The following is an 18,575-nucleotide window of genomic DNA, read 5'->3' on the forward strand; positions in this document are numbered from 1 at the left end:
CTAAGGGAGGTTCAAGTCTCCGCGCTGTTGAGGGACTTGCTTGGTGTTCCGGGTTTCACAGCAGCGGTATGAAAGTGGGGGCGACAACACAGGTGAAGTTCGGAGTCCTACCTTTCAGGGTGAAACCCCAAGGTCTGGTTGTGCCTGACAATGACCTTGTTGGAGGCATTGTTTTGAGAGCGGGGACTATCTTCAGGGTGAAAACCTAAGATCGTTGATCGGGCGACGATGGTGTTAGCGCACTGTTCCCTTCTTGGAGGCGTCGTTTTTGGAGATTCTGTATTTCAGGTGTTGTCTCGGCGGTGGATGTATTGCTGTTGTTTGGCCCGAGATACTGTAGCGGGACTTTTGTTTCTTAGTTTTCTTTTCCTTTCTTTGGCTGTGTGCATCCGTAGTGCCATTAGGGTGGTGCGTTGTTGCAGAGGTTGGGTGTAATTGTGTGGGGCCCCGGACTAGCTGTCCGAAACACCCGTTATGCATACACATTCACGATCCCATGATCAGTGTGTCGTGAAAGCATAACCGAACTGGTATCAAATACATCATCCATTACAGTACCGAATAAAAGGATTACAACAGGTCTCATGACCAATACTTACATAAGAGCCATAATGGCAGGAGATCAACAATCACACAGCGGAAATACTTCAGACGAAAGCGTTCGCATGGCCCAAGTCATGCCATAACCCTACAGGCAACTGACTGGGAAGACGTTCCTAGCTCACATAGACGTCGTCGACTCCTTCTTCATCTGTCGGATTCCACCAAGTTTGGCCAAGTAAATAGCCAGGGACAAAGCCATGAGTACATTATGAATTGTACTCGCAAACCACCTTAGAGAGAAGTAAATGATATGCAATTTGGCAGTAGCAAGGAACAGACACTATTCTAAGGTTACAAGGAGTGAGAGATAGTTTCTCTCGAGAGTATGACATCTCTATATCTTTGTTGAAAACCTTTTTGAAAACAAGTTTCTTTTGAAGACTAATAGGTAAGGGTGACCCATTTTTCCTTCCCGGCCATCTCATATGGCCAAAAATTTTTTTCCAACTTTCCACCGTACCTCCCAGGTACTTTTCCACCAGTCCCACTGGCATCATTTTCCCGAGACATTTTTGAGAAAACACTTTTATAAACCAAAACTCTTCAGGCTAAGCAACAACCTTCCCAACCGTCCATAACCGCGGACACGGCTATTCGAATAGTTTTCACTCTGCAGAGGTCGTACACTTTCCCCACAAGATCCGATAAATCCGCCGGGATCATCCCTGGTTCACCAAGCGTCAAAACGCGAGGCTCGGATAACCGATCGTAGTTTTTCGCTTGCTCGCCTTAGCCTAAGACATGCCGAATGAGTTGTACCTCCCAACACCAGAGTCCGGGATGCCGTTTACCCAGGAGTTGCAAAGTCCCCGACACCCTACCCTCCGGAATGCCATCCAACCACCTCGGCATCTTTCAATGGGAGCTCATAAGTTGTACCCCGCGTACCTAAAAAGGCAAATGGGTTGCGTCCCTTCTCATGGGAAGAACCCCGGTCGAAGCGTCCATGGTCGGACTGCCACTACACTTGCAGGACTCAAACTAAGGCGAGACAAACTACTACGCTACGCCCCGTGCCCACTTTGGGGTAATGTGGTTGCACTGTCTTTTAGTCCGGGTGAGTACTTAGGCGCTAAAGTTTTCGAAAGCATTTTCATTCCTCCACTTGCCTCCAGCAAATCTTCTTTCCATAAACCTTTTTCCTTTCATAAACTCACACTTGGGCAGGGCTACCCCATTCCAAGGTTTTTGAAAAAAACTTATTTTCTTGAAAACAATTTCACAACCATTTTTCCAGGGCTCCAAACCTATAGTCCAACTTTTCTTGAAAATTGGCGACAAGGATGACAAGGTGGTAAGCACCATATCACTAATAGGGGTTTGATTAGTAGGTACCAACGAGGGCTGCACCCTAAGGGTGGAATAATAAAACTCCGGGTGGCAATAACCACTCACATAAATAAATAAAATCATGCAATTTATAAAACTGCTAATAATGCAAGAGTAAGATAATTAGGATGAGATATGCATCAAGAGGTGGCTTGCCTTGGTTGGCTATTTGTCCCTGGACTTCATCTTCGAATCTCTGGGATGATTCCGATCTTCTTTTTCGGCGGTGTTCGTATCTAGAGTCGCAAAGAAAAAGGCAACAATCAACCACACAAGCTATCCATACTCAAACAAAACACACTATCAAGCATCAGTACACAATCATCACAACCAGAGACTAATTTGTCTATAAAATAAACCTGCAGTACCTAGGGCACAAGGCAAATATTTTTATTTCGAAGAAAAGGCCATTTTATCCTTATTAGATAAGCAAATAGAACCTAATTAATAGTTAAAACATGTATGTTCCACCTCAAGTAGTAAACTATACATGTACTGGTAGCTAACAACAATTATAAAACACCAAAAGTGGTGTTGTGCCCGAAAGTAAAACAAATTATTTTAAATAAATTTTAAGAGTTCAAAAGCCACTTAACTTGCTTATTTTGCTCACGGAACAATATAACACTTATGCAAACAAGGTTCACACCAATGGGTAGTTATAAAAAAAAGGAGCTCACTAAAATTGGATTTTCTAACTTTTGGAGTTATAAAATATTTTAACAAATCTTTTACTGCTTTTAACCTCTGTTATGGAGATTAAAACCTCAGATATTCACATATACTTGTAAACATTTGGGCTCTGGAAAAGTTGGACAAAAAGGTGCATTGGCTCTTATAAAATTGGTTTCACTCCAAAATAATATATTATATTTTCACAGTAACATACCAGAGTCAAACTGGGACAGATTTTGATAAATGATGCACTTGAAGAAATAAACAAGTACGAGCATCACCACATATGCCAAAATGTAAATAAAAAAAAACAGAGAGGTCTCCACCGAAATTTAGTTTGCTCCAAAAAGTGGTCCAAAACGTTTTATATTGGATTGGTACTGCCACCGCAAGCTTTCAAGGTTTTTATTACTGTGAGGTTTTCGTACTGGATCAGGATATGAGACTTGCTCTAGGTGGTAGGAATTTCTTAGGATACGGTACAAAATTTAAATCCGAAAATTTTCTGCATCAAAGAATATATGGTGGATTTATTTCGAACCCAGATCTGCCATGTTTATTTAGCAGATTTATAAGTTAAAAACCTTTTCTGGCTGAGATCTAAAATACTTGGGCTGCACCGACCTTGGCCTGCCCACTTGCGTCGGACAAGACGAAGAGGTAAGCGGCCCTAGGATCTTGATCCAACGGCTGTTATCAGCTAGCTTGACAAAAAAGGAAACATGAAACGCTTTAATAATCGTGCAAACAGGCTACTATGCATGCATCGACTTCATGCTTGTGCGGTTGTGCCTGCTAGCTGAAGACGATGACGGTGCATCAGGAGCTCACCTGCGACGGCCGACGCTCGACTGGGACTGTGAGAGGATGGCGAGGTGGACTAGGCTAGCCCATCTGAGCGTCTCGGACGTGATGGAGACGTCGTCGCCGACAGCAGCCTGCGCGGCGCCGGGACAGACCGGCACGGACGACATAACTCCGATGACGGCCGCCACCTGGTGCGACCTGGGCAAGGAGAATAGGCCGGTAAGGTCCGATGGTGAGAGAGAGTAATGTGGGGAACAGAGAGAGGGAGAGAAACAAGGCGGCAGCGGGCACAACCTCCAGGCGACGACACGGACGTGGAGATTCGTCTTGGTGCCGTCGAGCGCGCGCGAGGCTCCCGGTCGTCGTGCGGCGGAGGCAAACCCCACGTCAAGGATGGAAAGCGCGGGCAGAGTTGCATCGACGGCGACGGCGTGGGGCTCGAGGAGGCCAGCACGGAGGTTCTGAACATTCTTGTGGAGCTGTATGCCGGCGAGATGTTCTCTGGCCGGCGCGGACGGAACTCCGTCGACGGCGACATGCACGGAGGATACGAGCTCGGTGGTGGCGAAGAAGAGGCCGGGAAGGAGCGGAGGCGCTGCCCTGCATCTTGGTCGTTCCAGATGTGCTCTCGGTCTCTGACCTTGATGTCGACGACGCCGAGAACAGCATTGCGGATGGCGGCGACAGGGACGAAGTTGGACGACGGCGTTCTCTCGCGAGTTCCTGGAGAGAAGAGGGCGGCATTAAGGTTTCAGAGAGAGAAACAGAGAGAGGGAAACTGAGAGAGGGGTTGCAGCGCCGCCCGCGCTGCCCACGGATGAGCTCCGGCTCATACTGTCCCTTAGCCGAGAAAGAATGGAGCAGGGCTCCGCCCCAGGGGTTTCTGTGAGTGAGCAGAGGGGAGTGAGAGGGTGAGAAGTTGCAGTGGTGTGGAGAAAGGAGGACGAGGTGCTCGGGTTCGGTTCTAATACCAGTGACGCCCGGTGCACGACGGACCGAGAGAAGAGTGGACGGTGCACGGGCGCAGGGTCTCGCCATTGGCCAACAGAGGCGGTGGAGAGGTGCAGAGATGGAGGCGGTCGTGCAGTGGGTCTGAGTGGCATGCAGGAATGAGGGACAGGGCGACCTGGCTGCTCGACCGGTCACGTCCGCGCGATGACGGGCGCCCGCGCACTGGCGAGCGTGGGCGGCACACAGGACAGTGGCAAGCGACAAAGAGGAGGCTCGGTGCTGTGCCAGTATGCCAACGGGCAGGATGAGTGGTCAGCGGCGAGATACCTTGTCCGATGGAGGCTGGACGGCTCGGGAAGACGGTGCCAATGCAGCGCACGCCAGATGTTCGATGCAATGTCAGCCTACAGAGCGAGCTCGAGAGCGGCCAGAAGGAACGGGACAAGAACGATTGCGTGCTAGGGATGCTTCAAGAACAGCTAGAGGAGACTAGTGGCGCGATCGTCCTGGCAGAAGTATTGGGTTACAAGAATGGGCATGTCCATCGGTGTCCCATGGCAAGAGAGAGAGAGAAGTGGGGATTGGGCTAGCCAATGAGGCTGATCAGGTGGCTCACGGAGGGGTGTAGAGTCCTGCTGATCGTACATATACTGGTAGGAAAGGAGTGAGAGGTTGCAGCATGGTTTTGGAGCAAATCTGCCCAAGATTTGCACCGATCTCCTTCTCCATTCTCTCCAAACGCTAGCAAACAAAAGGGTGGGCAGTGCTACAGTGGTGACGACCAGAGGATGGTGCAGGTGATATGGAGAGGTCAAAGGGAGAGGGGTTTGTGGTAAACAAATGATGGAGGAAGAGAGAGATGGTGAGCTTTAACCACATGCAATACTACATGAACATGGCCGGCCTCCTCACTTGTGCCATGCATAGAGGTCTCACTAAATTACCCAATTGAGCAAGGTATAAACGCAAGGTGAGTGTGTTGAGGATGGCTAGGACCAAAAGTGAAATTAGAAAACGCCTTGAAGGAAAAGAGAGTGATAGATGAAAATAGACATTAATCAACAAGTTGCTCCAATAAACACCTAAGAAGATCATGGATAAGTAAGTGAGATGGTGGGGTTGATTTTTATCAAGAAGGTACATATGGTGTACAAGGGTCGTCATTGAATTTGAACCCATTAGAAGCTAACTTGGATCACTTTCTATGCCTAGGGGTTATTTGAAAGAAATCATTGGAAATAGATTTAGAAAAAGGTGAGAGTGGCTAGGTAAAAGTGGAGTTCAAAAGTTCTACTTGCTTTATTAAGCAAGGTATTTTCCATCAATTTTTAATAAGCAGGAAAAGGAAGAAATGGTATAAATACCATAAACTAGCATTTAGTTAAATAGAAAGAGAAGTAAAGTGAAATAATTTTATAGAAACATTTTTGGGTTGAAAAGGGATAATATAAAGTACCACTCACCTTTCCTAAGTTATTTGGGGAAAATAAAATGAAATGCTTTGATAAAACTAGAAATTGTTTTGTGATTAAAACTAGGAAAGAAAATCGATAGGGTTTTGGGCATTTTGTAAATAAAAGAGAAATAACTTGGTTTGAGTAAAAAAATAATTTTGAAGAAAGTATTTTTCTCAAGGGTAGATGATTACTACATAATGTAACAATCATTTCTACACTTGGTTTTGTGAAGATTAAACTTGGATTAAGAAAAACAAGAGGTAAAAGTGAGATAAGTGATCTAGAGCCAAAACTCTGGATATGGAAGAAGATCAAGTGGAATATATGGGTTATGAGGATATCATGGGACATGCAAGACGTGGAAGTTGTAGAGGGAGTTGCATAGATGAGATCCATGCCTGGGGTTCACCTATAATAGTTGTGGGTGCTTAGAGATCAACAGCCAAAGTTTGAATCTTTTAGTAGTGCCAGAAACTGATTATTGACTTGGTCTCCAAACCATCAAGGATATGTGGGTATATGTGTGACCAGATCCAAGGAAGAGGTATAGTTTGGAAGTTCCCATGACAAGGCAGGTCTGGGACCAAGTGCATTGCCTTAGATAGCAAAGGGGTAGCTTAATCTAGAGGATTCAAAATGGAACCTGATAACAGACTTAGGACTTAGCCAAATTTTCTGAGGTCTTAAGGTTTTTGATTAGGGCGTAAGGGAAAGATTTATTAAGGGGTAGATGATCCCAAGTTTTGAATCAAGGAGGGTTTGAGTTGGAATATATCACAAAGATGAATTTTAAGTAGGCACACTCATGTTGCCATAGTGAAAGGAGAGCAGCTTTTCCTAAGCCACACATGTGTTTTAGTTGATGTGTGACTAAGGTATTTCTGTTAAAGAGGGATTATTCCCTGAAGTAGTTCAAGAGAACAATTCTAAACAAGCTTATCGAGACAATTCATCTTGATAAACAGGTCAAGGAAATTCACCATAGCATACAGATCAAGGCAATTCATCTTACTAAACCATTTATAAAAAAGTTTTTGTTCCCCCTAATTTTTGCACTCTGGACAACTAAACAAGGTTGCAAAAGTTGGGGTGTTACAAATCCTTCCACCCTTAAAATAATCTCGTCCCGAGATTACTAAGCGTGGGACTGGAAAGGTTTTTTTTTTTTTTTTAGGTTAACCTAAGTTAGAATCCATCTTCCGGTAGACATGTCGTTGTAGAGAAACCACAGCATCAGCTCCTAAGGGACACGGTAGATTTCTGCCGAGGACAAGCTTCATGAAGAGGTTTACTTTTCTATGCCGGTTTAGATCTATATCTTCCTAACAATCTTTGAGGGTTCCATACTCTTGGAGAGTTAGAGCATCGTAAGGGTGTTTTAGAAAGGTTGAACGTGTTAGAGTTAGCTTCAATTTTAGTGGAAGACGAAGTCTTCCACCCTTAAGATTGTTCAACGGGGGCTCATAAAAAGTTAAAGCTTCAGCCATGGGGTCTTGTCGGGCGCTTTTAAAGAAGTCATTGACCCCCTTGTCTTGAGTTGAAAAATCTTCAGATGTGACATGCAGTCCGCAGCTTCAAGAGGCACACACGGTGTTTACTACTTTGTAGGGCACTTGTTAAGTTAGTAAGCCAGCGGAAATCCCGATCAGTCTCCACATAAAGCAGCAACTTGTTGAAAACAGTCTTCATCCTTCGGGTTGGCGCTGACTCCTGTTAGTTAAGTAATGAGCGGGTAAAGTACACCTAATCTTGAATCTTGAATTGGCTTCAAAGACTTCACTTCATGAGGACGAGCTGCAGCATGTAGGATAACTTGGCTTCGATACGACTTCTCGCTTGGCTACTCCGCTGGGCAGATGGTCTCCTAAGGTTGGCTTTTCAAAAAGTTTCTTTATGGTTAGCAGGGTTCTATCCACGGTTAGACCCTATTGGTAGGCTTCATCTTCTTGGAGGGTTGCAGTCAATCTTGAAGTACTTGATTTTGCTTCATTGGCGTCGCAGGGTGTCTTCGCTTGAATGGCGCACTAAGTTGGGGACTCTAGGAAAACAGGGTTTGATCTAGTTGTTACCCAAGTTAGAGTTAGGGTTCTCCGCTAGCTTCTCAAACTAACAGTTAGAATGTCTACCCGAAAATTGCCTGAATGCGAGGAAAACATCTTAGGGAGGGTTTCCTAGACAGGGTTACCGCACAAAGAGGGTTTTTCAGGCCGAAAGGCTAAAACAAGCATACACACAACAAGCAATCACAAACACTCGAGCAGCAAATTCAGAACAACACAAGCAATCATGAAAATCACACGAGGTACTTTAAGTACCCAGAGATACATGATACGCGGGGGTAGCTCAATCGGATCAATTGAGTTTGTCCTATCCATCCTATAGGTTTGGGTTGGTCACAAATATTGACGTCTTCATCTTGCGGACATTGACTCCAACAAGGATACTCAGAGCAATTGGTGGTGAAGTAGACCTGATGTTGAGTCATCGATGTTGAGGTGGAGGCGAAGGATGCGTAGAACTTCTGGTTTCAACATCCCAGGGACGTGAGATGTTCGAAAGGGTAGCTATTGAATTGCTCCCAAAGTTGAGATCTTCTCGTGGCTGGCCTAAAAATTACTAGTCAAGAACTGAGGACTTGATCCTTGACGACTGCAAAAGTGCAAGTCCACGGACGAATAAGTTCAGCTCCTTGACAGAATTTGGTGACCACCAAGGACACGGTCTTGTGATCCCTAAACATGTACTGCTAATTCAACATCGATCTTCAATAGTTGCAGTCAGAGATACTTGAGGCTTCCTGAAGGGTTGATCCATCTTCGACTTCGAGTCTCCGAGTCTGAGTTTTAGGGCATCGTCCAACATCTATTTTTGGAAGACGATGGGATAGTAGAGTAAGAAGTTTTCAAAGTTTTTAGAAATCAGAGAGCGAGGTAAGAATGAGAAGTTCTTGAAGAGGTAGGAAAGGTAGAAGCTAAGCTTCTGGTTACTTAGGAAAATAAGTTTCGTAAATAGTTTTACCAAAGTAGTATTTTCCTAACTGACATCCATGCTAGCTAAGGTCTCCTACAGTCAGGATGGCTCTGATACCAGCTCTGTGGGGCCCCGGACTAGCTGTCCGAAACACCCGTTATGCATACACATTCACGATCCCATGATCAGTGTGTCGTGAAAGCATAACCGAACTGGTATCAAATACATCATCCATTACAGTACCGAATAAAAGGATTACAACAGGTCTCATGACCAATACTTACATAAGAGCCATAATGGCAGGAGATCAACAATCACACAGCGGAAATACTTCAGACGAAAGCGTTCGCATGGCCCAAGTCATGCCATAACCCTACAGGCAACTGACTGGGAAGACGTTCCTAGCTCACATAGACGTCGTCGACTCCTTCTTCATCTGTCGGATTCCACCAAGTTTGGCCAAGTAAATAGCCAGGGACAAAGCCATGAGTACATTATGAATTGTACTCGCAAACCACCTTAGAGAGAAGTAAATGATATGCAATTTGGCAGTAGCAAGGAACAGACACTATTCTAAGGTTACAAGGAGTGAGAGAAAGTTTCTCTCGAGAGTATGACATCTCTATATCTTTGTTGAAAACCTTTTTGAAAACAAGTTTCTTTTGAAGACTAATAGGTAAGGGTGACCCATTTTTCCTTCCCGGCCATCTCATATGGCCAAAAATTTTTTTCCAACTTTCCACCGTACCTCCCAGGTACTTTTCCACCAGTCCCACTGGCATCATTTTCCCGAGACATTTTTGAGAAAACACTTTTATAAACCAAAACTCTTCAGGCTAAGCAACAACCTTCCCAACCGTCCATAACCGCGGACACGGCTATTCGAATAGTTTTCACTCTGCAGAGGTCGTACACTTTCCCCACAAGATCCGATAAATCCGCCGGGATCATCCCTGGTTCACCAAGCGTCAAAACGCGAGGCTCGGATAACCGATCGTAGTTTTTCGCTTGCTCGTCTTAGCCTAAGACATGCCGAATGAGTTGTACCTCCCAACACCAGAGTCCGGGATGCCGTTTACCCAGGAGTTGCAAAGTCCCCGACACCCGACCCTCCGGAATGCCATCCAACCACCTCGGCATCTTTCAATGGGAGCTCATAAGTTGTACCCCGCGTACCTAAAAAGGCAAATGGGTTGCGTCCCTTCTCATGGGAAGAACCCCGGTCGAAGCGTCCATGGTCGGACTGCCACTACACTTGCAGGACTCAAACTAAGGCGAGACAAACTACTACGCTATGCCCCGTGCCCACTTTGGGGTAATGTGGTTGCACTGTCTTTTAGTCCGGGTGAGTACTTAGGCGCTAAAGTTTTCGAAAGCATTTTCATTCCTCCACTTGCCTCCAGCAAATCTTCTTTCCATAAACCTTTTTCCTTTCATAAACTCACACTTGGGCAGGGCTACCCCATTCCAAGGTTTTTGAAAAAAACTTATTTTCTTGAAAACAATTTCACAACCATTTTTCCAGGGCTCCAAACCTATAGTCCAACTTTTCTTGAAAATTGGCGACAAGGATGACAAGGTGGTAAGCACCATATCACTAATAGGGGTTTGATTAGTAGGTACCAACGAGGGCTGCACCCTAAGGGTGGAATAATAAAACTCCGGGTGGCAATAACCACTCACATAAATAAATAAAATCATGCAATTTATAAAACTGCTAATAATGCAAGAGTAAGATAATTAGGATGAGATATGCATCAAGAGGTGGCTTGCCTTGGTTGGCTATTTGTCCCTGGACTTCATCTTCGAATCTCTGGGATGATTCCGATCTTCTTTTTCGGCGGTGTTCGTATCTAGAGTCGCAAAGAAAAAGGCAACAATCAACCACACAAGCTATCCATACTCAAACAAAACACACTATCAAGCATCAGTACACAATCATCACAACCAGAGACTAATTTGTCTATAAAATAAACCTGCAGTACCTAGGGCACAAGGCAAATATTTTTATTTCGAAGAAAAGGCCATTTTATCCTTATTAGATAAGCAAATAGAACCTAATTAATAGTTAAAACATGTATGTTCCACCTCAAGTAGTAAACTATACATGTACTGGTAGCTAACAACAATTATAAAACACCAAAAGTGGTGTTGTGCCCGAAAGTAAAACAAATTATTTTAAATAAATTTTAAGAGTTCAAAAGCCACTTAACTTGCTTATTTTGCTCACGGAACAATATAACACTTATGCAAACAAGGTTCACACCAATGGGTAGTTATAAAAAAAAGGAGCTCACTAAAATTGGATTTTCTAACTTTTGGAGTTATAAAATATTTTAACAAATCTTTTACTGCTTTTAACCTCTGTTATGGAGATTAAAACCTCAGATATTCACATATACTTGTAAACATTTGGGCTCTGGAAAAGTTGGACAAAAAGGTGCATTGGCTCTTATAAAATTGGTTTCACTCCAAAATAATATATTATATTTTCACAGTAACATACCAGAGTCAAACTGGGACAGATTTTGATAAATGATGCACTTGAAGAAATAAACAAGTACGAGCATCACCACATATGCCAAAATGTAAATAAAAAAAAAACAGAGAGGTCTCCACCGAAATTTAGTTTGCTCCAAAAAGTGGTCTAAAACGTTTTATATTGGATTGGTACTGCCACCGCAAGCTTTCAATGTTTTTATTACTGTGAGGTTTTCGTACTGGATCAGGATATGAGACTTGCTCTAGGTGGTAGGAATTTCTTAGGATACGGTACAAAATTTAAATCCGAAAATTTTCTGCATCAAAGAATATATGGTGGATTTATTTCGAACCCAGATCTGCCATGTTTATTTAGCAGATTTATAAGTTAAAAACCTTTTCTGGCTGAGATCTAAAATACTTGGGCTGCACCGACCTTGGCCTGCCCACTTGCGTCGGACAAGACGAAGAGGTAAGCGGCCCTAGGATCTTGATCCAACGGCTGTTATCAGCTAGCTTGACAAAAAAGGAAACATGAAACGCTTTAATAATCGTGCAAACAGGCTACGATGCATGCATCGACTTCATGCTTGTGCGGTTGTGCCTGCTAGCTGAAGACGATGACGGTGCATCAGGAGCTCACCTGCGACGGCCGACGCTCGACTGGGACTGTGAGAGGATGGCGAGGTGGACTAGGCTAGCCCATCTGAGCGTCACGGACGTGATGGAGACGTCGTCGCCGACAGCAGCGTGCGCGGCGCCGGGACAGACCGGCACGGACGACATAACTCCGATGACGGCCGCCACCTGGTGCGACCTGGGCAAGGAGAATAGGCCGGTAAGGTCCGATGGTGAGAGAGAGTAATGTGGGGAACAGAGAGAGGGAGAGAAACAAGGCGGCAGCGGGCACAACCTCCAGGCGACGACACGGACGCGGAGATTCGTCTTGGTGCCGTCGAGCGCGCGCGAGGCTCCCGGTCGTCGTGCGGCGGAGGCAAACCCCACGTCAAGGATGGAAAGCGCGGGCAGAGTTGCATCGACGGCGACGGCGTGGGGCTCGAGGAGGCCAGCACGGAGGTTCTGAACATTCTTGTGGAGCTGTATGCCGGCGAGATGTTCTCTGGCCGGCGCGGACGGAACTCCGTCGACGGCGACATGCACGGAGGATACGAGCTCGGTGGTGGCGAAGAAGAGGCCGGGAAGGAGCGGAGGCGCTGCCCTGCATCTTGGTCGTTCCAGATGTGCTCTCGGTCTCTGACCTTGATGTCGACGACGCCGAGAACAGCATTGCGGATGGCGGCGACAGGGACGAAGTTGGACGACGGCGTTCTCTCGCGAGTTCCTGGAGAGAAGAGGGCGGCATTAAGGTTTCAGAGAGAGAAACAGAGAGAGGGAAACTGAGAGAGGGGTTGCAGCGCCGCCCGCGCTGCCCACGGATGAGCTCCGGCTCATACTGTCCCTTAGCCGAGAAAGAATGGAGCAGGGCTCCGCCCCAGGGGTTTCTGTGAGTGAGCAGAGGGGAGTGAGAGGGTGAGAAGTTGCAGTGGTGTGGAGAAAGGAGGACGAGGTGCTCGGGTTCGGTTCTAATACCAGTGACGCCCGGTGCACGACGGACCGAGAGAAGAGTGGACGGTGCACGGGCGCAGGGTCTCGCCATTGGCCAACAGAGGCGGTGGAGAGGTGCAGAGATGGAGGCGGTCGTGCAGTGGGTCTGAGTGGCATGCAGGAATGAGGGACAGGGCGACCTGGCTGCTCGACCGGTCACGTCCGCGCGATGACGGGCGCCCGCGCACTGGCGAGCGTGGGCGGCACACAGGACAGTGGCAAGCGACAAAGAGGAGGCTCGGTGCTGTGCCAGTATGCCAACGGGCAGGATGAGTGGTCAGCGGCGAGATACCTTGTCCGATGGAGGCTGGACGGCTCGGGAAGACGGTGCCAATGCAGCGCACGCCAGATGTTCGATGCAATGTCAGCCTACAGAGCGAGCTCGAGAGCGGCCAGAAGGAACGGGACAAGAACGATTGCGTGCTAGGGATGCTTCAAGAACAGCTAGAGGAGACTAGTGGCGCGATCGTCCTGGCAGAAGTATTGGGTTACAAGAATGGGCATGTCCATCGGTGTCCCATGGCAAGAGAGAGAGAGAAGTGGGGATTGGGCTAGCCAATGAGGCTGATCAGGTGGCTCACGGAGGGGTGTAGAGTCCTGCTGATCGTACATATACTGGTAGGAAAGGAGTGAGAGGTTGCAGCATGGTTTTGGAGCAAATCTGCCCAAGATTTGCACCGATCTCCTTCTCCATTCTCTCCAAACGCTAGCAAACAAAAGGGTGGGCAGTGCTACAGTGGTGACGACCAGAGGATGGTGCAGGTGATATGGAGAGGTCAAAGGGAGAGGGGTTTGTGGTAAACAAATGATGGAGGAAGAGAGAGATGGTGAGCTTTAACCACATGCAATACTACATGAACATGGCCGGCCTCCTCACTTGTGCCATGCATAGAGGTCTCACTAAATTACCCAATTGAGCAAGGTATAAACGCAAGGTGAGTGTGTTGAGGATGGCTAGGACCAAAAGTGAAATTAGAAAATGCCTTGAAGGAAAAGAGAGTGATAGATGAAAATAGACATTAATCAACAAGTTGCTCCAATAAACACCTAAGAAGATCATGGATAAGTAAGTGAGATGGTGGGGTTGATTTTTATCAAGAAGGTACATATGGTGTACAAGGGTCGTCATTGAATTTGAACCCATTAGAAGCTAACTTGGATCACTTTCTATGCCTAGGGGTTATTTGAAAGAAATCATTGGAAATAGATTTAGAAAAAGGTGAGAGTGGCTAGGTAAAAGTGGAGTTCAAAAGTTCTACTTGCTTTATTAAGCAAGGTATTTTCCATCAATTTTTAATAAGCAGGAAAAGGAAGAAATGGTATAAATACCATAAACTAGCATTTAGTTAAATAGAAAGAGAAGTAAAGTGAAATAATTTTATAGAAACATTTTTGGGTTGAAAAGGGATAATATAAAGTACCACTCACCTTTCCTAAGTTATTTGGGGAAAATAATATGAAATGCTTTGATAAAACTAGAAATTGTTTTGTGATTAAAACTAGGAAAGAAAATCAATAGGGTTTTGGGCATTTTGTAAATAAAAGAGAAATAACTTGGTTTGAGTAAAAAAATAATTTTGAAGAAAGTATTTTTCTCAAGGGTAGATGATTACTACATAATGTAACAATCATTTCTACACTTGGTTTTGTGAAGATTATACTTGGATTAAGAAAAACAAGAGGTAAAAGTGAGATAAGTGATCTAGAGCCAAAACACTGGATATGGAAGAAGATCAAGTGGAATATATGGGTTATGAGGATATCATGGGACATGCAAGACGTGGAAGTTGTAGAGGGAGTTGCATAGATGAGATCCATGCCTGGGGTTCACCTATAACAGTTGTGGGTGCTTAGAGATCAACAGCCAAAGTTTGAATCTTTTAGTAGTGCCAGAAACTGATTATTGACTTGGTCTCCAAACCATCAAGGATATGTGGGTATATGTGTGACCAGATCCAAGGAAGAGGTATAGTTTGGAAGTTTCCATGACAAGGCAGGTCTGGGACCAAGTGCATTGCCTTAGATAGCAAAGGGGTAGCTTAATCTAGAGGATTCAAAATGGAACCTGATAACAGACTTAGGACTTAGCCAAATTTTATGAGGTCTTAAGGTTTTTGATTAGGGCGTAAGGGAAAGATTTATTAAGGGGTAGATGATCCCAAGTTTTGAATCAAGGAGGGTTTGAGTTGGAATATATCACAAAGATGAATTTTAAGTAGGCACACTCATGTTGCCATAGTGAAAGGAGAGCAGCTTTTCCTAAGCCACACATGTGTTTTAGTTGATGTGTGACTAAGGTATTTCTGTTAAAGAGGGATTATTCCCTGAAGTAGTTCAAGAGAACAATTCTAAACAAGCTTATCGAGACAATTCATCTTGATAAACAGGTCAAGGAAATTCACCATAGCATACAGATCAAGGCAATTCATCTTACTAAACCATTTATAAAAAAGTTTTTGTTCCCCCTAATTTTTGCACTCTGGACAACTAAACAAGGTTGCAAAAGTTGGGGTGTTACAAATTGGTATCGTTTTGATATTAATATATTCCCTTTATCGAAAAAAGGTTCGCAATTTCATTTTTAAATTGGAGTGTGTTGAGTTGCAAAATTCATACATCTAACGAGCAAATGCAGCAGGGCAAACCCCCATATAAAAAGACCACGACCTCAAACGCTAAGGCTGAATCGCAAAAAAAAAAAAAAACAAAAAAACGCTAAGGCTTAAACTGAAAATGAAAACAGCATCCAGCACATGAAAACAGACAGACAATCGATCGACGGCTTCGCCCTAGGGCAAATGCCCTACTATGGAAGAAATGCATAAGTGAACAATTCCTTCTCCTTCTCCTTTTCAGCAAGGGTCAGGGAAGCCGAGCCCCAGCTCCATCCAGTCCATCATCATCATCTCTAGGTCGGCGTCGTCGAACCCCGGCAGGGGCGTCATCATCATCTGCATCTCCATCTCGCCATTGTTGGCGCTACTACTGCTGCCTGCACCAAACTGATCAAACCTGCCGTCGTTGTTGGCTTGGAACTGCTGCACACTGTTGTTCGCGAGGGATTGCTACGGCATCGGCTGCACCTGGATGTTGGCGAGGAAGTGCTCCGGCGTCGGCTGCACCTGGTTGTTGGCGAGGAGCTGCTGCGGCGTCGGCTGCACCTGGTTGTTGGCAAGGAACTGTGGCGGCATCGGCTGCACCTGGATGTTGCCGAAAAGAAAACAATGTGAAGACACATATTTCAATGGATGCTTTCAAGTTTTTCCGTTTTAAGCTTTTCTTTTGTTATTGGTATCAGACTAGGTGCACGAAAAGAAAAATTTGTAGCATGTATGATGTTTAATTGCAACATTTTTTCCTTAAGCGCTGCAGTGCCATTTTCTCACAGCACCGGCACCCCATGCACAGCTGGAACGGCTTGTACCTCCCTTCTCCGTCGCCGCCAATGCCGGGCGCCTCGTCACCGGTGGCAGTGGTTATCGTGGCCCGCTCGACGGAGCGGTACACCATGGCGCGAAGTGGCATGTGCTTGGCCGCCGATGGATGCGACGTCGATTCACCTTGGGCAGCTTGGGAGGATGCGAACAACAGGAGGAGGATGTGATGACCCAGCGTACCACTGCATGGTGTAGTACACAAGTCGTTGACATAACACAAGTGAAACACCGTTCCACTCATATTACATCCCTCAGAGTGGTACAACAGAAACATATGCGAGTCCAAGGTATGTCTATAGAAGGATACACAATCTGTTTACATAAGATCCACACAACCTCCTACTTTACAGTGAGGTAAACTTCAAATCAAGCTCCATAAGAACGACTCGTAGTCTATCTTATTGCTAACTCAAGTTTAAGAGCTACTTGGCTTGCTATAGAATTCTAGCTACTTAGGTGCTAGGATTAGGGAAAGTTTCCCTTCTATTACTAGTCTAGGTTTCCATTATAGCTGATGCAGAAGTTGACTCCATTGACTTCTTTGATTGACTTCTTCATCTTGTTGCAGTTGACTCCTTTGTCTCCGAGTTCCACGGTAGTTTCTCCTTCGGTTCCTTGATCTAAGAAGGGGGTTCAAATGGGATAGAATGAGTACGAGCGTACTCAGCAAGTTCATATTAGGAAATAGGTGTATCATGCACTAGCTACAGCCATAGACCAGAAAGTCATAGGCCAATGCAAGTTTTCATAAACATTTCTTCAAAAGGTTTATTTTATTCTGAAAACTATGCCCGTCAGTCTTCACAGGTTGACTAGAACTTCATGGAGTTCCTTTCCTGCCGCGTTCGCAGTTCCCTTCCCGGAACAGGGAGTGACAGCCACAATTTGATACACTCTGCAGAGGTGCGTTACTTTTCCCATAAGAGATTCCACCCCTTTTGCCATCCGCAGGGACTTGCCCCCGTTCACACTTCCTTTGGTGTGAGGCCAGGTATGAACATCCAAGCCCACACCGCCTTCTCCGCGACTGCAAACCCACCCTTTTATCCAACCGTACACCCCCAGTAGACTTCTCCCGATAATACGGCTTTACTCACGGTGTACTCCGGACAATCCTTCATAGATCGTAGAGCTTATCATCACTAATGGATGGGGATTTAAAAGGATATCCCAACCTATTGCGGCGGTGCCTCCAACACCACACCGGCTCTACAGATCCGTTGGCGTGCAGAAGGGAAAAGATACGGCTGGCTTCCCCAGAGCCATTATAGATCTCATGGTCAACGCGGTTTGTACGGCGCTAGAATCACTGGACGGCATTGGTAATTAATCCTAGGGTGATATAACCCATGCAATGGAACCTCCACCATGTCAACACATACCATGGTTCCATTGCCCACCACATAGTCATATTCATAATTGTAAAATAATACTTTGCTTTTCAATGCATGAGTGATAAGTATAGTACTTTGCATATAGTTTGATAAAAATAATCAAATGACATGAGCAAGCGATGAACTTGCCTTTCTTGACTGCAAGATTATGCAGGCAAAAGCTTCGAGACGTGAGAACTCCAAATGCTGAAATACCATCATCGTCCGGTAAGGACAATGTTCAAAGAACTAGCAAGGATGCTATAATGCATAGTATGAGATGCAATCGTCCCGAGCGTAACCTAATCTCGATGATTTAGGATGTATGAGTTGTAAAGATTTATTTGGGTGTGTTGCACTTTTAGGATGGTTCTCAAACAAGGTTCTTATTAGGGTTTGGTTATATTAGCATCATAACCAAGGGATATAAGACATCATAACAATCATACACATAAAGAATAGTGGTGGAATAATATGTAAAGAACAATTGTCAATTTTAAGTTCTACAGAACATGGTTGATGATTACTTATACTATACTTCAAAAGAATAACTTTTGAAGAACATGTTAATTAAGAAATAATGAGTATTTCAAAGAAGAACTAGGGCTTCAATGGTTTGATTTATATTTACATTTCAAAAGAATAACTTTTGAAGAACATGTTAAATAAGAACAAGAACTATTATAAATAGGAGCTATGGCTTTCTAGGTTTACTATTGGATTCATTTAGTTCTCTGATAGAGACTAGTTGGGTTCTTAAGTAGAATGGGTTTATATGTAGCAAATATTGGTAGGGTTATTACTATGGTTTCCCATATACATCATATCAAAGGATAATTATCAAGGTGTTGCTATGAGTTAGGGTTTACTATGGCTTCACAATTGCT

The 18,575-nt window shown here is 44.9% G+C and overlaps 1 long non-coding RNA gene across 1 annotated transcript; it reads right to left on the reverse strand.

Annotated features, from left to right (window-relative positions):
• Positions 1–10,403: 10,403 nt before the first annotated feature.
• Positions 10,404–12,780, reverse strand: LOC139833429 (uncharacterized). The gene is made up of 3 exons (XR_011749183.1): positions 12,187–12,780; positions 11,917–12,090; positions 10,404–10,645 (listed from the first exon to the last, which is right to left on the reverse strand). It is a non-coding gene; the product is annotated as an uncharacterized lncRNA (long non-coding RNA).
• Positions 12,781–18,575: the final 5,795 nt, after the last annotated feature.

The sequence above is a fragment of the Lolium perenne genome, chromosome 7, assembly GCF_019359855.2.
Source record: "Lolium perenne isolate Kyuss_39 chromosome 7, Kyuss_2.0, whole genome shotgun sequence".
Taxonomy (NCBI): Eukaryota; Viridiplantae; Streptophyta; class Magnoliopsida; order Poales; family Poaceae; genus Lolium; species Lolium perenne.